At 42.7% G+C, this 22,830-nt stretch overlaps 1 protein-coding gene across 4 annotated transcripts in view; it reads left to right on the forward strand.

Annotated features, from left to right (window-relative positions):
• Positions 1-22,830, forward strand: part of dacha (dachshund a) — a 357,634-nt gene that overhangs the window by 161,600 nt on the left and 173,204 nt on the right. The gene's annotated exons all lie outside the window — the stretch shown is intronic.

Genomic DNA, 22,830 nt, shown 5'->3' on the forward strand with positions numbered 1-22,830 from the left:
TTAACATTTTTAAGTGTAAGTTACAATGTTTGAAAATATTTTTGTCAGTTTTGTTCAGTTTCGTCCTCTCTGCAATGTGTTGGTATCCAGTCAGGTAATATACAACAGGGACATACTCCTCTCTGATTGTCTGACAAGTACCCAGTCAAATCTGTGATGTAATTATGTCAGCTGTCTACTCAACATGAGGTAAGAAGGGATAAAGCCACATCTGATCCCATCCTCATCTGATGACCAAGGAACACAATAGTGGAATTCTGAGACATGAGCTCAGTCTCTCTCTTTTCTCTCCTAGTCTTGAGTACCGAGTTGAAACGTTGTCTGTTCCTTTTACTCCCCAGATGCTGTCTGACCTGTCGTGTCCCTCTGGCAGTTTGTTTTTATCTCTCACTTTGTCCCAAAGAGTCCCCAAGGTCGCTCGCATTGTCCTTATTGGTCTTTATTGTCTTGTGGGAATGACAGTGTGGGGAGAAGCCAAAGGGAAAGGATATCAATTTGTTTTAGAATCTGAATAACTCATAGCACAAGAGTCAGCCATTTGGTCCATTCTGTCTGTGTCTGCTCTTTATAAGAGCAATTAGGGTTGGTAGGGTTGGCCTTCAATATCACCATTGCTGGTTAAAGGGTATGACGTTCTAAATGATGGAGATTCTATAATCAAGATGTTTTTGTTATTTTTCCTATCATCAAAGGAATCTTGAAGGAAATATCAGGAATTGTGGGGTGAAGAATGGGTTATGGTGAGGGCCAAATGGAATGTGCATGTTACATAGAAATAATCATGGTCAGTTTCCAAATATATCTTCCATGCATAATGTACTCATAAATAGTTGTGAATATCCCTTAACAACAATGGAAATGTCCCAAAATTAGGTGGGAATGGGTTAGCATTATGCCATGTTCTATGAGTTATGACTTAAATTCAATTTAAAATCTCTTTATTTCTTTGAAAATCCAATGTTGCTACCCTAAAGCTGCTCCATATGAAAAGAGATGACTTATCCACGGCTGCTAGGAGCACTTCTACCTACCTGCTGTCACTGTGATAAATGACACATCCCATAGTGTCTGAACTCCATCTGGTTTGCCCCAAAACAACTAAAGAGAATTTGTCTTCTACAGTCTTACACGTCCATTATAAAAATGTGTTTGAAAATTACTGAACAAACAAGACTGTGGCCCACAGCGAGACAAATAAAGGTATAGTGACAATGTTCATTAACCTTTAAACATTGGAAAAGTATTTGTGCTGTGTAGTTATCAAATATGACAAGGTCAAATTTAATTGTTAATGACAGGGCTTTGCCTGATCATGCACTTGTAGTTCACCAATCCAATTGCAGTATGTACTGCACTGCACAAGCTTCTTCAAAAAAAGGGTTACAAAGAATTAGAATTGAATTGAAGTCATTGCACTTTATTAGACAGTGACCCAGTTTTACATAACCCAATAACTGCCTTTAAATTGCAGTTAAATCCATAATCATTCTACATTATTTTTCTTGGTGATTATCCTATTCTAGAACAGAACCTGTAATACTAGTTTTCGTTTGGGTATTTCAACTTGAAAACCACAAACTGATGATCCAAAGTAACATTGAGCCATACATACCTAATCTTCCACTTTTGATGAATTAGCTAAAATTGCCCGATCTGGATTCGCAGCAATAGAGTGAGATGACTCGGGGCATATTAGTCCTGATTGCTATCTGTGATCCAACAAGATAGAGGTCAGTTGTAGTGACTCGTGTGGGCATCACTTAATACTGTGAATCCTCTGTGTATGAAAGGTATCAGTGGAATGAGTGAAAGACCCCTATGCCAGATGCCATATTGTGGATTAGGATTTGCATTCTGATCACAAAACTAGAAAAACTGACAAATGTATTTAAGAGAGGGTGCCACAGTGGTAGAGTTGCTGCCTTATGCCCCTGTCCCACTTAGGAAACCTGAACGGAAACCTCTGGAGACTTTGCACCCCACCCAAGGTTTCCGTGCGGTTCCCGGAGGTTTTTGTCAGTCTCCCTACCTGCTTCCACTACCTGCAACCTCCGGCAACCACCTGCAACCTCCGGGAACCGCATGGAAACCTTGGGTGGGGCGCAAAGTCTCCAGAGGTTTCCGCTCAGGTTTCCTAAGTGGGACAGGGGCATTACAGTGCTTACAACGCCAGAGACCCTGGTTTGATCCCGACCACGGGTGCTGTTTGTATGGAATTTGCACGTTCTCCCCGTGACTGCGTGGTTGTTCTCCGAGATCTTCAGTCTCCTCCCACAATGCAAAGACATGTGGAGGTTGATTGGCTTGGTACAAATCCCTAATCCCTAATGTGTGTAGGATAGTGTTAATGTGCGGAGATTGCTGGCCGGGGTGGACACGGTGGGCCGAAGGGCCTGTTTCCCTTGGTGAAAACAATGAGTTAAAATAAAAGCATGTTTCAGATGTTATATTTGTTTATATTGCTTACATGGTGATATCTATTTCAATGGATCCGCGTAACAAAATAATTTATTTCAAAATATAATACAGGGCGGAGGATTAACATTGGCATTTTCACAATTTGGACATAAATAGTGCAAAAAGATCTACTGAAGTGCAGCCTTTGTGGCAAATAGTCCTTGGCAAAGATGTGCTTATCCTAGTAATCTTTCTGATATCATATTTGCTACATTTGGATGGGTTTCAACTTCATATTAGCGTTATGATAGATATTATTGCCGTTTAAAAAGCGAGAATAGAAGGAGTTATTAACAATGTTAATAAAATCTCCGTAGTGTGGCAGGAAACACGTTGATGTGTTGTATTCTTCACCAGACACTCAGTACACTCAGCAGATTAGGATTGACTTGGCCTTTCCCAGCACTGAGCAGGTGACTTGATTATATATAAATCAAGCATAAAATGTCCTGTTCTGGGCGGTGAAGTGAATCAGTCAAATTATCGAGTGGCAAAACTAATTCTGTGCCTTGGGCCACAGAAGCTGCCAGTTCCTATAAGTCAGGCCTTCACTCAGTGTAAAATTGTTTTTATTTTATTCTGTTTCATTTAATATGGCTATTCAAGCTAATCCATGCAGTAAACCTGAGCCTGTAGATCTGTCAGAAGTATTCCAGTTACTAGTCTCACCACAGTAAGTAGCAAGTCCCTCAGAATTAGGCCATTAATGCTACCGAGAACTACTTTACATGAAACAGTAATCACTAACTTACAGTCCATTATTAGATTAGCTTCACAGGGATTGCTTTCCTTTGCTGTGTGCTGATGCATAAACGACATGTTATTCCCATATAAATCTGATGGCAGAGCAGCTCCGACACTGTTCCTATTCTTAGATTCTACTCACAGACTCTGTTGTGATTACTGCATAATTTTATGTTAGCATCCTAAACGCTTACTCCACATGTACACAAACAGCACCAGTGCTATAATAGAATTTTCAATCCAAAATATTTTATTGATTATGTCATGCTGCTCATGCATGCATTCCTGTATTCTTGCCACAGGGATTTTAATCTGGATTGGTGTGCGTCTTTTCTCTTCAGTGCCCACTTAGCCAAAAGTCATTTTCATTTCTCCCTTCAAAACTTTCTCAGCAGCGCACTGGATGCCGCTTGTGGTGTTGTAGAAAATGAAGGATATTCAGAAGAATGAATGAGGAACATCGTGTGCGCTAATGAGATAGTTTTCTGTTTTATAATAGTTCTAATGTACAAATATTCAAGTGAGAATTGCTGTGGATTGTATTTGCCATTCAATCATTGCATAAATTGAACAAACATTTATCAGTTAAGCACCGCAACAGCTTCCCTTAAGAAATAAAATAGTTATTCCATGTGTGGCACAACATATTGAAATTGAATCTTTTAGGCAGTGAACATCACACATGAGAAATACGTACTTACTGATCAGATAGAGGAGAAAGATGATTGAAAATGTAATAATTGACACTGGGTTTGAGGAGTTTTGTAAAAGGTGAAGAGAGAGGTACTGAGGGGAGATAGCATTAGGATTAGAGCTGAACACTTTCTGAGGTAGATGGGGTGGAGTCTTTACTGTTCAGATGCCAGCCCATCTGCCCTCCACTTTCTCTGCTACTGAAAACTGAGTTTCTCTCTTTCCCAGTTAGGTAAGGGTTTTCGACCTGCAACATTAACTCTATTTCCGCAGATGCTGCCTGACTAGCTTGAGTGTTTCCTGCATTTACTGCTCATTATTAAAAAACACACTGTAGGAGGAACGCAGCGGATCGAGCAGCACCTGGGGGGGGAGAAAGGAATGGCAAAGCAGAAAAGATTATGGGATAAAGCTAAGGTGGAGTCAGTTTTACGCATAAGCCTTATGACATTCTCAACAATCTCTGATTCAGTGGAAGCTACTGATTTGGCTGACTTAGCCTATTATTGCTAAACATTTCCTCTGTCACTGAGACCGGGTCCTCAGTGAGTTACGGTGGGCACTGATCGTTCTGGCCACCACCTCCCATTGCATCTTCATTGCTGCTCTTGGTTGTTTCCTGGGCTCCAATGGGTGCAGGATCTTACTTGATATCAAGATTTTCAGATCCGTGGTATGGGGTATATCTCCTACATCCATGTTCCCATGACCGCTGTGGGCCGCTCCAAGCTGTTAACAGTGATTGGATTCCGAGATGCAGACATAATGTTAGATAGTGCTGGTCAATTTTAGAAGGCGTCCTAGATCGACTCATACTTAGAAACATAGAAACATAGAAATTAGGTGCAGGAGTAGGCCATTTGGCCCTTCGAGCCTGCACCGCCATTCAATATGATCATGGCTGATCATCCAACTCAGTATCCCGTACCTGCCTTCTCTCCATACCCCTGATCCCCTTAGCCACAAGGGCCACATCTAACTCCCTCTTAAATATAGCCAATGAACTGGCCTCAACTACCCTCTGTGGCAGAGAGTTCCAGAGATTCACCACTCTCTGTGTGAAAAAAAGTTCTTCTCATCTCGGTTTTTAAAGGATTTCCCCCTTATCCTTAAGCTGTGACCCCTTGTCCTGGACTTCCCCAACATCGGGAACAATCTTCCTGCATCTAGCCTGTCCAACCCCTTAAGAATTTTGTAAGTTTCTATAAGATCCCCTCTCAATCTTCTAAATTCTAGAGAGTATAAACCAAGTCTATCCAGTCTTTCTTCATAAGACAGTCCTGACATCCCAGGAATCAGTCTGGTGAACCGTCTCTGCACTCCCTCTATGGCAATAATGTCCTTCCTCAGATTTGGAGACCAAAACTGTACGCAATACTCCAGGTGTGGTCTCACCAAGACCCTGTACAACTGCAGTAGAACCTCCCTGCTCCTATACTCAAATCCTTTTGCAATCCTTATGTGCACCCCAGAGGAGAACATCAATTGGTATCACCTATTACACAGGTGTGCTGCCTGAACCTCATTCCAATCATGTAGTTATAATCTGGTGAATGTACATTACACAACCCAAGTTTAGTACCAATGAATTTCTGGGTCAACAGAATTGTGAAACATGCAATCAAACCTGAAGAGATTACAATTATCGTATTAGCTTTCTTGATGTGCAACAGTTCTAGGAGAACCAATGTTCAGATTTGCTTTTCTCTTGGTGTCATGCAAATCAGGATAACATTTTCAAAACTGCAGAGTGTTCTTGTTCATATGATCAAGTTCAAATTGAAATCCAAGGGTGAGGATCAACATTAAACAGTCTGAATAAACAGATAAAGGTTCCTGAAGTTGACCACCATTTCACAAAATGAAATATTTTCATATAGGATACTGCTGCATTTCTTTGGCTCCTGCATAAATATAATTTAGCAACAATTATGAGGAACTTTGACATTAAATTCATTCGTTTTAAAGATTGACACTATTCTTGGATCAAATCTAGGAGGAATTATCAAAGTCTTACCACAATCAAAATTTGGACTTGTCCTTTTTCTTAGGAAATGTGTCTTCCACTGACTCTTCTAACTTCAGTATATTGTCCCTTTTATTAAGGTCCTTGCCTTTATCAATGAATCCGAATAATGTTATCATCTGATAATGTTGTGCAAATTCCTTATTGCTGCGATTAAAAAAATATACAATAGAGTCATTAGCATTTATCTTTTCGTATATCTTCAAATTAACTATTTGTAGACAGCCCTGAAAAGACACTCAAATTGAAATCAAGACCTGTAATGATGAATTAAAAGTGCTGATCACGGGGCCTGACCTGCAACATCAATAATTCTGACAGACATAATGAAAATTTATGGCCAATTCCCTTCATCTGAATCAAGCATTCTCCATTGATTTTAGTGAAGGAATGCATCTGAGGATCGCAGAATGAATGAATGAATGAATGCACAACTATTGTATTAATAGGCAACGTGCTAAATTCATATCCTGTATGTATCTTGTACATGGCCACAAAACAAAATGAAATGAAATATTCAGTGAAATGCCTTGAAGCAAATTGCATTACATTCTTGTCCAAGATATTCTTGAGACAATATTTTTGCACGCACATGTACACTTTATTTATAACCCCCCATGTCAATAGGTCCAAATTCCATGTACGTCAACCAGGGGTGGGATGAAATAAATTCTTAACATGAAGCTCACGGAATAAACTATGCATACAGTAATAATAAATACAATGCTAGGTTTAATGATAAGTGCAAAACAACAGGATGGTGCAATAATGGAAAGCAAAATGGGAGTAGTACAAACAAACGTTAATGTACAATGTAAAATAGCCATATGGGGTAAAGTTAAGAGCAAGAATGTAAATGTACAGATGTGCTTCCCTGATTACTGCATTTGTGCGAAGAGATTAGATTGGATTGCTGGTAATATGCATACTTAGGAATTTGAAGATATTGACCATCTCTGCAACAGCAATATTGATGAGGACAGTGTTGTGCTCACCCACTCATTTCCTTAGGTCAACAGCCAACACTTTTGTCTTGATGATGTTAAGGGCTCGTTATTGGCCTGACACCATGGCACTGAATTCTTGATCTCTTTCCTGTATTTTGTCTCATACGTTTTGTAGATGTGGCTGTCAACAGTGGTATCAGTGGCAAATTTAAAGATCAAGTTGTCATTGTACTTACCACACAGTCATGGGCATACAGGGAGTAAGCAAGGATAGACACAAAATGCTGCAGTAACTCAACAAGTCAGACAGCACCTCTGGAGAAAATAGCTAGGTGACGATTTGGGTCGGGTTCTTTCTTCAGACTTCTTCAGAGTAGTAAAGGATTGAGCACACAACTCTCAAGGGCACTAGTGTTGAGGGTCAGGGTGGAGGAAATGTTGTGACCAAATCTAACCAACTGTAGTCTTCGATGAAGAAATCGCAAAACCAGTTTTAGATGGCAGCCCTAAGAAAAATAAATGGAGCCAAGATTTCATAACTGGCCAGTTCTCATACACATAGAACTATACGCAGAAATATAACAACACAAACTTGTTGAAATTCAGGCTCTGTACACATCTCCCTAAACTTCTCAGCAATATAAAAGTAACTCGAGTCTTTTCTTTCGGACTTCTGATGAAGGTCCTTGACCTGAAACTTTAATTCTATTTATCCTTCTACAGAGGTGGACTTTCAAATATTTCCAGCATTTTCTGTTTTTGTTTACAATGAATTGGTCATTTTAATTAAAGCCAGCAAGGTCACCACGTCATAGGGAAATATGCCCATTAGTTTTGTTTTGTATTTTTGCTTGTTGTGATAGAGCACAACGTCACTGTTCACTGATTTTACCTAGAGTTCCCACATATGTCATGAAATGCGGATAGCCAGTATGGCCTGAACTTCCACTGGTCCACTGTTGAAGTCAGGACTCAAGAGTGTGTAATTGTCATATGTACCAACAATAGAGCACTGAAATTCCCACTCGCAGCAGCTTAACAAGCCTGTAAATGCAATCTTTGAAGTCTTTGCAAAAGGAAATTAATTGAAATCACGGAACTGATGTGAATTTCAATGTTTTGCAATTTATTGTTGCTGGGAAAAAAAACGTAAAGGTTAAGTATTGTTGAATGAAGAGTAAATGAATATCTATCACTTGTAATTGCTGACAACAATTTTTTTTTTGATCCTGAGAAACTTGGTTTATATTTGCAGAATGTTAAAAGTCTTCATATCACAACATAACAGAGAGAGTAAGAATTTAATTGTTCCATTGTTGGTATGTATGACAATAAGACTCTTGATTGCCAAAGGTTTAGTGAGTAATATCTTTTAAAAGCGTTCTTATGAGTTTTCAATTTGTACCTAAACCCCCAAAGCAGATTCTAATCTTTATTTTGCTTTTATAAAATTTGATGAAAGTGAATGCTGAACCCTGCTTGCTGTCTGAAAATTCTTCTCTGTTCCTGATCAATCACTGCCATTGGACTTTATGATCCCAAAAGCCAAGGTCAGAGTGAATTAACATTGGGAAGGATAAATGTCACATCTAAGCTACTAGATGGTTTCATTATGGACAGTGTTGAGTGTGCCTTCAAAAACATTGGAAAGACAAACAGAAGTGGGTATAGGCATAAATATGAAAGACATGGTAGGCACAAAATGCTGGAGTAACTCAGCGGGGCAGGTAACATCTCTGGAGAGGAGGAATAGGTGACGTTTTGGGTCAAGACCATTCTTCAGAGACCTTATTCCTTCTCTCCAGAGATGCTGCTTGTCCCGCTGAGTTACTCCTGCATTTTGAGTCTACCTTCGATTTAAATCTGCATCTGCAGTACTTTCCTACAAAACTTGAAAGACATAGTTACCTGATTTAAATTAAATGGCGATCCTTATTGTATCTATGGATCATGTTTTCATATAATTATAAATGGCCAGTGCGAGTCTGTTCTAGCATGTAAGCGATAAGGAGATTGTGGAATGAATAAAATTAGGGATTCTGTGCTATGTTTTGTAATAGCAGCGCATTTGGAAAGCAGTGACAAGATCAGTCAAAGTCAGCATGGATTTATGAAGGGAAAATCATGGTTGACTATTCTTCTTGAACGTTTGGACGATGTAACAAGTGGAATGGATAAGGGAGAGCCAGTGGATGTGGTGTATCTGGCCTTTCAAAAAGACTTTGACAAGGTCCCACACAAGAGATTAGTGTGCAAAATTAGAGCACATGGCATTGGGGATAGGGTATTGACATGGATAGAGAACTGGTTGGCAGAGAGGAAGCAAAGAATAGGAATTAACGGGTCCTTTTCAGAATGGCAGGCAGTGATTAGTACCATCTCCAAGTTTACAGATGACAAAGCTGAGTGGTAGTGTGAACTGCGAGGAGGATGCTATGAGGCTGCAGCGTGACTTTGGATAGGTTGGGTGAGTGGGCAGATGCATGGCAGATGCACTATAATGTGGATCAATGTGAGGTTATCCACTTTGGTGGCAGGAACAAGAAGACAGATTATTATCTGAATGGTATCAGATTAGGAAAAGGGGAGGTGCAACGAGACATGGGTATCCTTGTATATCAGTCACTGGAAATAAGCATGCAGGTAGAGCAAGCATTGAAGAAAGCAAATGGCATGTTGGCCTTCATAGCGAGAGGATTTGAGTATGGCGGAGCTGGCTTGAAGGGTCGAATGGCCTACTCCTGCACCTACTTACGTGGTAGATTGAACTTGTAACAATGCCTCCAGGTGAGAATGATCTTTCAGGTGGCAGGCGGAGCTAATTACATTTGCTCAATACACTTGTGACATTCCCTTCTGGAGGGTTAAACACTTGAGATGAGTGGACCGGTTGTACAATAGTCAGGCCCCATGGATGGGAACCAGGCTTTGTTTCAGCTGGTGCAGTGGTACAGCTTGAAGAAACACAGTTAGAGAGTTCAGGTTAGAGTTAGAGAGTTCAGGAAAACAAACTGGTTTTCATCTGGTTAAGAAGGAACTGCAGATGCTGGAAAATCAAAGGTAGACAAAAATGCTGGAGAAACTCAGCGGGTGAGGCAGCATCTATGATGCGAAGGAAATAGGCAAGGTTTCGGGCCGAAACCCTTCTTCAGACTGATATGAGGGTGGGGGGGGAGAAGAAAGGAAGAGGAGGAGCCAGAGGGCTAGAGGCAGAGCTGAGAAGGGGAGGAGGCAGTAAGGACTACCAGAAATTAGCGAAGTCAATGTTCATACCGCTGAGGTACAAACTGCCCAAGCAAAATATGAGGTGCTGCTCCTCCAATTTCGGGTGGTCCTCACTCTGACCATGGAGGAGGCCAAGGACAGAACTGTCGGATTTGGAATGGGAGAGGGAGTTGAAGTGCTGAGCCACCAGGAGATCAGGTTGGTTAATGCGGACCAAGCGGAGGTGTTGGGCGAAGCGATCGCCAAGCCTACGCTTGGTCTCACCGATGTAGAGCAGCTGACACCTAGAGCAGCGGATGCAATAGATGAGGTTGGAGGAGGGGCAGGTGAACCTCTGTAGCAACTGGAAAGACTGCTTGGGTCCTTGAATGAGGTCAAGGGGGGAGGTAAAACGACAAATGTAGCATTTCTTGCGGTTGCAAGGGAAAGTGCCCGGAGAAGGGGTGGTTCGTGTGGGAAGGGATGAATGGACCAGGGAGTTACGGAAGGAGCGGTCACTACGGAAAGCAAACTGGGGAGAAGATGGGAGATGTGGCGAGTGGTGGGGTCACGTTGGAGGTGGCGAAAATGACGGAGGATTATTTGTTGTATGTGACGGCTGGTAGCGTGGAAGGTGAGGACTAGGGGGACCCTACCCTTGTTACGAGTGGGGGGGATGGGGAGAGAGAGCAGTATCACGGGGTATTGAAGAAATCCTTGTGAGAGCCTCATCTATGGTAGAAGAGGGGATCCCCCGTTCCCTGAAGAATGAGGACATTTCCGATGCCTTGGTGTGGAACACCTCATCCTGAGAGCAGATGCGGCGTAGACGGAGGAATTGGGAGTAGGGGATGGAGTCTTTACAGGAAGCAGGGTGGGAAGAAGTGTAGCCCAGATAGCCATGGGAGTCAGTGCGTTTATAGTAGATGTCGGTCAGAAGTCTATCACCTCCAGATTCATCTGGAACTTGTTGCCTATGTTGAATTTGCTGGAGAAACAAAAAAAAGGGCTACTGTAGGTATGAGAGCTGTTTGTTTCCTACTGACTGTCAAGTTTGAACAGTTCCGATCAAGTTTTCTGAGCAACAGTTCAAACATCCAGATTTTCATTTTGCCTAATGAAAGCAAATCCTCCATCATCTTGAAGTAGAACGGGCAAATAGCTCAGCAACAACAACATTTTGCTCAAAGGAGATTCAGCTGGTTAGTAGAACAATGATAGGAGAGCACAGCAGGGAAGATCTTGTCAACAGGAATATAAATTAAGATTACACCGCAACAAGAGGAACTACAAAATTCAAAAAATATTCAGGCACTCATTAGTATAAATTAGCACTATCACATTATTTGATGCAGTATTTTTGAAACAAGCATTAAAATAAATAATGCAAAAGAGTGAATAGTAACTAAAATCAATTTTCCTGCATTTTTCTGTTGATTTTTCTAAATATTTCAAATTAAATTGTTTGCTTCTTTAAATACTTGGTAAACCTATTAAATGAACAGAGCCAAACTGAAAAATCCACCGCGCAGTGATGATAGCTACATTAATATTTCACTGAAACATGTGCTGGGAGTGCAGATTCTGAATAATCAGCTCCTACACATCCATATGCATGGTGAGATTTTCTGGCTGATTTTACCTCTATAGACTGATGAATGAACTTTTGGAGTTTTCTTTTCTGTTAGCCCTGTGGCCCACTGAGCAGGACAATGACCAAGTGAACTGCAGGGCAGCTGAGCAGATGTTTTTGCCAAATTCAGGTTACCTCAGGAATGTTTCAAAAGCAGTCTCTTAATGGTGAGTATGTTGTAAGATGTTGCTTGCAATGCACACAGTTCCCACATCTACACGTTGCATTCAAAAGCTCCGTGCTGAGGCCCATTTAAAATATAATGTTCTTTGAAAGTACGGAATGTAATGCTTCTTCAGAAATTAGTTTGAAAAAAGTCTTCAATAGAATCTTAATCACATGTGCAGTCCTTCAAGAAAATAATATGAAGGCACAATCCTACTTTTATGTGGAAACAAGTTTGCAATCAATTCCCTAATTGTTTGTCCCTCCAACAATTTGTACTTTAATTCACTTTCATATTAAGCACTCCACTAAAACAAAATCTGGAAATGGCAAGTAAGTGGGAAATTAATTCAACAGTTTAATCTGGAGCTAATAACAGTTGCAACCTTGAAAAATATGGTGCAGCAGGGAGGTAATTAACAGTTTATTCCCATTTGATAAAAAATAATCTGCTTTAATTCCATTGTAATTTCAACTCAAAGTACGGAGCCACAGGCTGGTGCTGTGCTCTGCAATGATTAGCTTCTTATTGCCATCTCATTTGCAGCAGGAATTACTAATGCCTCATTGTTCAATTGCGTTTAAACTGTAATCAATTAAAGATATGATGTATGGAAGAACTGGTAACAGGCAAGAAGGATGGTAGTATAAGCAAAAGAAATGTGCCAATGGCAACAGTACCTTTCAATTGCTCCATTTAGCAGAAACAGTTCACAAGGAATCACATTTCAATAATTCCAATATGCCACGTCACATTTGTTTTGGTGTACATCTATATGCATTGTGTTCACCCTCTGGCTCTTTATGAATCATTTAGAGAGAAAAAAGAGGTGGGTAAAAGTGAAATAATAAACTTTCTTTCCTCCAAGAATAATGGTACAGCTGCTTTATGAACACACTGTGGGTGTTAGTGCTACTTTTCCATTATTATTTCAGATCCCCATAGAAGGGATGAACATTTTAGCCCTGTTCTTTGTTGGAAAAAAATTAAATGGTTAAGAAAGGATCTTTTCTAAATTGCCCCACATTTCACTGCTTACTTTCTCACAATGCAAGATTTAAAGGTATGATTACAGCTGGGGGCCATCTACAAACCAAATTCTTTTGTTCCATTTTCACAATAATTCTTGGTTGCTGTCCTCTGAAATACAAGAATGGTGAATCAGTAGGTTTCAACCCCTTACTTTCCACAGACATGAATAATACAGGAAAGTGATATCACGATGAGCAATTATTATCCTTGGGAAACAGACAGCAAAGCTCCCAAAAGGTCAAGATCATTACTGTTTTCGAAGTCCATACAACTTCTCATTAACATCTCTATTACATAGTTTAACCACTTGAATGCTAAACATTCATTAATATTTTGAATGCTAACCATTTTTGAATCCTTTAAATTAATTTCTCAACGTTTCTTAGATAGTCTTAATGCAGAAATTTTGTAAAAAACAGAATGCTGAGAAGAAGAACAGAATATTCTGCAGAGCATCTAAAGTCCAGGTCAGTGGTGAAGTGCTCTTCACAAAACATTAACATTTTTCTCTTTGAATATTGAGTATCCTGCTGTACATTCTCAAAGTTTTCTGTTTCCTTGAACTGTGGAAGCAAATGATACACCTTTTATCCTCGTACGTTGTAGTAGTCTGTTCTATTCCAACAGGAATGAATTGTTTCAGACTTAGGCTATTTAAAAAAAAACCTGGGAAACAGGAGCATGAGTAGGTCATCTGCCATTCAAGCCTGCTCTAGCATTCGCCATGATCATAACTGATCTTCTATCTCACAATTATTTTCTTTCATATCCCATACTTCTTCATTCCTTTAATGTCCCAAAATCAATCTATCTGCATGTTGAATTAACATAATAAGATGAGCACAGCACAAAGGGACAGCACAGTGGCTCAGGAGTACACTTGCTGTCTTACAGCACCAGAGACTCAGGTTTGATCCTGACTGCTGTCTGTATGGAGTTTGAGCGTTCTCCCTGTTACTGCGTGGGTTTTCTCCGGGTGTTCTGGTTTCCTCCCACATTCCATAGAGGTACAGGTTTGTAGGTTAATTGCTGTGGTAAAATTTGTAAATTGCCCCTAGTGTGTAGGATAGTGCTAGTATAAGGGTATCGCTGGTCGGTGCGGATTTGGTGATCCGAAGGGCCTATTTCTGCGCTGTATCAAAACAAACTTCAGACTGAAGAAGGGTCTGAAGAAGAGTCCGGACCCAAAAGGTCACCTATGCACAGATGCGGCATGACCTGCTGGCCACTTTATGTTTACTCAAGATACCAGCATCTGGGGTTCCTTTCGTTTCCATAATGAGGTGAGCCACTGCAGTCCTCTGGTTTAGTGAATTCCAAAGATTCACCAGCTTCTCAGAGAATATATGTTTCTCCTCATTGCAGTACTAAATAGCCTACATCCTATTCTCAAACTATGCTCCCTCATCATAGGCCCCTCAGTCATGGGAAATATTTTCCCTCTTCCAAGCCTGTCAAGCCATTTAAGAATTTCGATATACTTGTCACCTCCGAGTGGGAGACACACAAGTTTGAGTTCTACAAAGGAACATGAGCACACAGAATTACCTAATATATACGAGTGAGACTCTCTTGATCGATCACATAAGCTAGCATTACAAATGTGTTTAACTTCTTTCCCCTAGTTCTGGTGGATGTTAGAATTTCTATGACCAGAATGACCCCACAACAAATATTTAAAACAAGTTTAAGAGGTAAATAATCTCATGCTACTTGTGGAGGATCACTTTACACACAATGGTTACCTCATTTCTAAAATAACCAAATTTCATAAAATAGCTCCATGTAGTTTACGTTATCAGGAAAACAATATAAAAGCAACACTATTCGCAGTCAGTCAGCTAACATGGTGATTTGAATGCTTCGGAGCAAGAATTTATAACAGAAATGTTTTAGTCAACTATGTAACACACAGGATGGTGTCAGCCTGCAGAGACCTGGATGAAGAACATTACTGGAGGTGCCAGTGCGAGCAAGCATCATATTGTTGCAGGCCTGCTTCATGTCTGTCATTATTTATCACAGAAATGAGCCAAACCTTTTTTTTCTTTACTAGACCAAGTGGGACCCGTTGAGCCCCTGTCACACAGGAGGCCTGGTCCCCCAAGCAACCCATTCCCCCAACGCAATATATTCACCACTGACCCGTTCGCCCAACGCAACCCGTTCCTCCAACGCAATACTTTTCCACTCACCCATAGCCCTCAACTGTGCAGACGTGGCTCATTTCCCCTCATCCCCCAGCACTCACTCCCCTCTTCACCCTCCCTCTTCTTTCCCCTCTCCTCCTCCCCTCCCCCACTCTCTCCCTCAACTCTTTCTCCCTCTCATTTCCTCTACCCTCAGTCACTCCCTCCCTCCCTGCATAAACCCTCTCCCCTCACTAGCCCTCCTCCCCCTCTATTAAACAACAATCCTCTCCTCTTCCCCTCCTCCACTCACTCCCTCTCCTTACAACAATGTTACACATTTCTCATTGGCCTGGGTGTCCTGTGTTTGTTAACATTGTCCATAACCCCTCTTCCCTCCCAACCCTAAGTGGGACCCATTGGACCTCGTTCCCCCAACGCAATATTCCGGTCTGCAGCTGCGGGAGCCCCACGGGAAGGGGAGGGAGCAGCACAGCACCGGGCTCAGTCCGTCTCTGGGCTGTGGTTCGAGCCAGTGTGGGTGGGCCCACGGGGAAGCTTCTCCCTCTCCCTCCCCCATCCCGCGGCTGGTTGCATCTCCCTCTCCCTCCCACCTCCCTCGGCTTTGTTAAGTTGTAAAATATAAAATCAATGTGAACACAAATTGATACAGCACACCACAGGACAATGGTGAGTAAATTGGTGCAAACATTGTAGCGCTATAGTATACTGTTTTGGCGTAGTTCAGGCCATGAAAAGCAACCAAACCAACACGCAAACTCACTTACAGACAAGATGAGAGTTTTAGTGATATACTAGTCCAACTGGGACCCGTAGGGTCCCTGTCACATGGGTGACCTGGTCCCTCAACGGAAACCATTCCCCAACGCAACATTGCACCACTAACCTGTTGCCCTCATGGGAAGCGTGGTCACCCGATTCAACCCGTTGCAGAATGTAATATTCCAACATTCCTCTGCCTCCCCCGGCACTGGACTTTAAATAAATTTCCAATTGCACTCCCCAATTGCAATACCAATTGACCCTCCCCTTCCTGTCCTGCCAGGAGCTATGATGGCAACAGTGTTGCAAATGTCGGGTGGAGGGCTGTGATATCCCATTCAGGTGAAAAGTTGGTGGAAACACAGTGTTCGTGTATTGCAACTTTGTATCAAAGTTTGTTGGAAGCTGACAAGAAGGATTGTAACAGTAAAAAATCTTGTTAAAGTTGGCTTTTTTAAAACTTTAGTCATCAATAATGTGAAATATAGGATGAAATCTTAAATGAACCTGATTGCGGCGTGGTGGGGAAAGATGTGAGTAAGAATATGTAAAATTTCAGTGGTAGCGGGTAGTTTTTGAGGAAGATACAAAACATACAATACACATATAGACATACAGACAAGATGAGAGTTTTATAGGTATACTAGACCAAGTGCAGACCCGTTGGGTCTGCTCCCCCAATGGTGTGATCCCCCAACCCAATATTCCACCATGCACCCGTCTCCTCCATTGGAACTGAGCCCGTTCCGAAATGTAAGATTGTAGCCCTCCCCTGCCTGCTGCAGCAGTGAAAAGTTCAGTGTTCCTCTCTTGCAACTTTGTTTCGAAGTGTGTTGGAAGCTGAGATGTAAATGGAGAAGCCTGTTTATTTTTGAAATACTTGGGGGGGGGGGGGGGGGGGGGGGGGGAGAAGGATTTGATTAAAAACATGTACTTCAACACGACGAAATGAAATGAGGAGCAAATCTCTACCGAATTGGAAAATATCTCGGAGATTGAGCGTCTGGATTGGACGTGGCAATGAATCAAAGGAAGAAATGCAGCCGGCAGCCGTACATGCAAATGAATCCATTCCGATTGGACATCTGCGAGCATCGGCCATTCCGATTGGACATCTGCGAGTATCGGGCACGAATCGAAAGGCAGGAAGGGATCCGTACTGCAGGCTGACGGACGGATTTGAGTTTTATATATATACTAGACCAAGTGCAGACCCGTTGGGGGGAGGGGGGGGGAGGAGGAGTAGGGGCTGCGGCATCACACTTAAATTACCCACCCACCAAACTTACAGGTGGGGGGGGGTGGGTGAGAAGAGGGGAGGGAGGGGAGAGGAGGAGGAGGAAACATGACAGATTTGGGAGGGAAAGGAGAGCGGGGTAGGGGGTGAGAGAGGGGGATGGGGAGAGAGATGTGGGGGAAGGTGGGATGTGGAGGGAGGGGAGGAGGGAGAGACGGGAAAGAGTGGGGGGTGCGAGGGAGGAGGAGAGGGGAAGGGGGCGGGTGGAGAGAGGGAAGGGGGTGGGGTAGAGAGGGAAGGGGGGTGAGGGAGAGAGGGAGAGGGGTGAGGGAGAGGGGTGAGGAGAGGGAGAGGGGTGAGGAGAGGGAAACATAGAAATTAAGTGCAGTAGTAGGCCATTCGGCCCTTCGAGCCTGCACCACCATTCAATATGATCAAGGATGATCATCCAACTCAGTATCCTGTACCTGCCTTCTCTCCATACCCCCTGATCCCTTTAGCCACAAGGGCCACATCTAACTCCCTCTTAAATATAGCCAATGAACTTGCCTCAACTACCCTCTGTGGCAGAGAATTCCAGAGATTCACCACTCTCTGTGTGAAAAATGTATTTCTCATCTCGGTCATAAATGATTTCCCCCTTATCCTTAAACTGTGACCCCTTGTTCTGGACTTCCCCAACATCTGGAACAATCTTCCTGCATCTAGGCTGTCCAACCCCTTAAGAATTTTGTAAGTTTCTATAAGATCCCCCCTCAATCTTCTAAAATCTAGCGAGTACAAGCCAAGTCTATCCAGTCTTTCTTCATTTGAAAGTCCAGACATCCCAGGAATCAGTCTGGTGAACCTTCTCTGTACTCCCTCTATGGTCTGTTTCCCCAACGGCGTTTGCGGGGGGGGGGTGAGAAGAGGGGAGGGAGGAGGAGGAAACGGGATAGATTTGGGAGGGAAAGGAGAGCGGGGTAGGGGGTGAGGGATGGGGAGAGAGCTTTGGGGGAGGGGGGATGGGGAGGGAGGGGAGCAAGGTGAGATGGGGAGAGGGGTGGGGGGAAAGAGGGGATAGAGTGGGGAGGGAGGAGGAGAGGGGGTAGCGGGAGTGATGGAAGAGGGACAGAGGGATAGGGGAAGGGTATGGGGGGAGAGAAGGTAGGGGGTGGGGTAGAGAGGGAAGCGGGTGGGGGAGAGAGGGATGGGAGGGGGGTCAGGAGAGGGGGAGGAGAGAGTGGGAGAGAAGTGGAAGAGTGGGGAGGAGGGAGGGAGGGGTAGAGAGGTAGCGGGAGTGGTAGAAGAGGGACAGAGGGGTAGGGGAAGGGGTGGTGGTAGAGAGGGTGGGCGTGGTGGTGGTAGAGAGGGAAGGGGGGTGGGGGAGAGAGAGATGGGTGGCAGAGGGAGAGGGGTGAGGAGAGGGACACATAGAAACATAGAAATTAAGTGCAGTAGTAGGCCATTCGGCCCTTCGAGCCTGCACCATTCTCCATTCAATATGATCACGGCTGATAGAAACATAGAAACATTAGGTGCAGGAGTAGGCCATTCGGCCCTTCGAGCCTGCACCGCCATTCAATATGATCGTGGCTGATCATCCAACTCAGTATCCCGTACCTGCCATCTCTCCATACCCCCTGATCCCCTTAGCTACAAGGGCCACATCTAACTCCCTCTTAAATATAGCCAATGAACTGGCCTCAATTACTCTCTGTGGCAGAGAGTTCCAGAGATTCACCACTCTCTGTTTGAAAAAAGTTCTTCTCATCTCGGTTTTAAAGGATTTGCCCCTTATCCTTAAGCTGTGACCCCTTGTCCTGGACTTCCCCAACATCGGGAACAATCTTCCTACATCTAGCCTGTCCAACCCCTTAAGAATTTTGTAAGTTTCTATAAGATCCCCTCTCAGTCTCTTAAATTCTAGAGAGTATAAACCAAGTCTATCCAGTCTTTCTTCATAAGACAGTCCTGACATCCCAGGAATCAGTCTGGTGAACCTTCTCTGCACTCCCTCTATGGCAATAATGTCCTTCCTCAGATTTGGAGACCAAAACTGTACGCAATACTCCAGGTGTGGTCTCACCAAGACCCTGTACAACTGCAGTAGAACCTCCCTGCTCCTATACTCAAATCCTTTTGCAATGAAAGCTAACATACCATTCGCTTTCTTTACTGCCTGCTGCACCTGCATGCCTACCTTCAATGACTGGTGTACCATGACACCCAGGTCTCGCTGCATCTCCCCTTTCCCAATCGGCCACCATTTAGATAATAGTCTGCTTTCCCGTTTTTTGTCACCAAAATGGATAACATCACATTTATCCACATTATACTGCATCTGCCAAACATTTGCCCACTCACCCAGCCTATCCAAGTCACCCTGCAGTCTCCTAGCATCCTCCTCACAGCTCCCCCCCTCTCCATACCCCCTGATCCCTTTAGCCACAAGGGCCACATCTAACTCCCTCTTAAATATAGCCAATGAACTGGCCTCCACTACCTTCTGTGGCAGAGAGTTCCAGAGACTCACCACTATCTGTGTGAAAAATGTTTCCCTCATCTCAGTACTGTGTCCTGCGTGTCCTGGACTTCCCCAACATCTGGAACAATCTTCCTGCATCAGACAAATGCAATTCAGGACTTTTCACTTCACAAGCAAATCAGAAATGACAGTTAGTGAAGAATTTGAATAATCACTGAGCGTTCTCTATGGCAACGATGTATTTGAGCATTGGGCATTATGACATCACACGATGGAATGTTCACCATGGGCTGGGCTCCTGCAAAGGCATATGTAAATGAATCCAATCCGATTGGCCATCTGTGAGCATCGGGCATTGTGACATCACACGATGGAACGTTCACAGGGGGCTGCTTGTGTGGATGTGAAAGCAGTTTCTTTTTGAAATATTGAGGTGGTGGGGGGGGTGTAGGATTTGATTTAAAAAGCGTACTTAAACACGACGAAATGTAACGAGGAGCGGATACTTAGAAAGAAAAGCGAAATCTCTACCGAAATGGAAAAGACGTCGGCGATCCTGCGTCCGGTTTTGGAGTTGCGGAGCGTCAAAGGAAGAAACACGGCGGACGCCGTACGGCGGCAGGCGGACTGATTTGAGTTTTATATATATTTAAGATAGATAGATATAGATAGATTAAAGGTATAACAAATGGAGCAGAGGGTTCAGTAGAATCATGAATGTAGAGTGCCTCAGACCCATTTATGCCGTGAATCAGAAGAAAAATCAGAATCAGATTTTATTCGCTAAGTATGTTTTGCAACATACGAGGAATTTCACTGGCCAGGTCAGTCTCAAAAACACATTTTAACATGAACATCCACCACAGTGACTCCTACACATTCCTTACTGTGATGGAAGACGAAATAAAGTTCAAGTCCTTCCCTTGTGTTCTTCCTTGGTCGGGGGCCTCGAGCCCCCGTTAATGGGATGATCTTGACTCCCGTAGCCGGTGGCATTCAGGCCCTCCATGTCGAGGCGTTCAGCTCCTGCATCGGGGGGGTTTGTCAGCTCCCCCACGCCGGGCGATCAAACCTCGCATCGGGGCTGGTCGAACCGTCTGCGGCGTTGGAGCTCCCGACTTGCCTCTCCCGAGACTGCGAGCCCTTGATGGTAAGTCCGCAGGCCACGGTGGGAGCGATCCTAGGCAATGGATGCGCTCCAATGTTAAGTCCACGCCCCGCGTTAGGGTTTACGACAGTCCGAGGCGGCTTCCAGCTCCAGCGATGGTGGACCGCAGAGCCCGGAGAATGTGATCCGAGAAATGATCACATCTCCGGGAAGGTAAACCATTTTACCCCCCACATAAAACAAACCAAAGCACATTAAATTAAAGTACCGAAGCACATTAAACCGAAGTACATTAAATCAAAATTTTAACAAACACTAAAAATAACAAAAGATGAAAAAAATGAACAGACTGTCGGCAGGGCTGGCCATCTCCCTGGCGCCCCTGGTGGTCTCAATAAGTGCAACTGAAACCGATCTTTACTTAAATATCAATCGGGGAAAGGCAGGCAGGATTCTGCTGAGCTAAAAATGGTAATGCGTGTCTTCTTCAGCCCTGTTAGCAATGCTAGGGTAAGGGTTTTCATAAGTGTGTAGAAACTGAGCAGAAGCTAGAACACCGCCCATTAAAAACTGCCACGGAGCAGCTCCCCACCAGAACAGATTCCGCAATTCATGCCTCACCCCTGAGACGGAGTGGGCAGTTGTCAGTCATGCTTACTGAGATGCCATGCCAAATGGTTCATTCCTGTACAGATGCGATGGTTTGCAACAGCAGCAGGTGTGCCCACGGGTACACCACCAGCTACCTACAGAATGTCTGGTTACATTGCAGGGAATTTTAATTTTCACACATTCTGTTGCAGAATCTGCTGCCTTGACAAATGTTCCACTAAAAAAAAGACAATCTCTGGTGAATGTGTTAAGGAGCAAATATCTTTCTTATTTTAACTTGCGAATGGATAATAACCCTAATTGTTATTCTATAATAATACCTATAGGGTATATGAAAGAAAAACACTTCAATCATTAACTTATTTAATTTTTTGAAGGTAAAATCTATAATGATAACATCTTGAAATGTGTTCTCTAACAAATATGCCAAATATGCCAGGTTGTTGTGCCTGCACATTGTACTCCGTCTCTGAAATTTATTTCATTTGAAGTCAATGGAATGAATTTTGGAAGCAGAGCACAATGCACTGGCATGATCGCATTGCTTGATCACAACCTTCAATAGGGGAAGAATTTAGTAGATAACAATCATTTGTTTAAAAAAGATGAGAATGCAAATATCTGGAAACAACTATTGGTGGAGTATTTGTGTTCAAATGAAGAATAACTTTGAAAGGATTTTTTTAATTGCTTAAAGTGGATTTCTGTATATGCTGAACTAATAATGAGAAACAGTTTTAATCCTCAAGGATTTTATTTTATTTGTTTGCTTTTAGCGTGACATCATTTATGGGCATTTTACATGGAATTCATTTTTGTATTAACGGTGTCATTAGTCTGTTTAAAGTAAATACATGAATAAAGTTAGCACAAATATGTTAACTTCCTCGATAAATATAATGAATAGATGGGACTAAATCTTCACTGCTGTAATAGGCTACTTTTAGGAAAATTACAAATATAGGCCAGGTTTCAAACAAACATCAAGAATACTAGAGAAAATTATAACTTGCAGATTTCAAGGAGAGATTATTTGCTTAAACTGATTTACCTCATTTGTATTATTACATTTGAAAGTAAATGTTTGAGTTCAACTTTTTGCAACATAGCCAGTGCTTGGGACATATGTTAGGTGTTTTGTCCCAGAAGAAGTGTAACACTGTCCCTAACATTAAAACTTGAGAACATTTGGCTAAGGTGGAAAGCAAGATTTATACTCCTTTGCATGGTAAGTGATTCTCTTTCATCTTCAGTGTTCCAGTTTCTCCGAGTACGACCTTTACAAAACATCTATTAATTTTACTTTTTGATCTTGGCCCTTTGAAAAGGTTTTGTTTAAAAATTCTCACAGAGACAATCATACTATTGTGCATTATGCAGCTGGAGATTGTGAGTAAATAGGACTCCTTGATATATGTGATGGAACACTGGTGTAATTGTACAACATTTTTTTGTCAGTGACAAGAATTAAAAAGAACCTTTCTTTCAGGGTTTATTAACTGGAAAAAAAATGCCTCAGGTCAGTGGAACGATGTTAACTACCAGCTTACTGACTGGTTTTGCCTCTTTGATGAAAAGGCTGAGTAAAGTGA

This window comes from Leucoraja erinacea, chromosome 12, assembly GCF_028641065.1.
Source record: "Leucoraja erinacea ecotype New England chromosome 12, Leri_hhj_1, whole genome shotgun sequence".
Taxonomy (NCBI): domain Eukaryota; kingdom Metazoa; phylum Chordata; class Chondrichthyes; order Rajiformes; family Rajidae; genus Leucoraja; species Leucoraja erinaceus.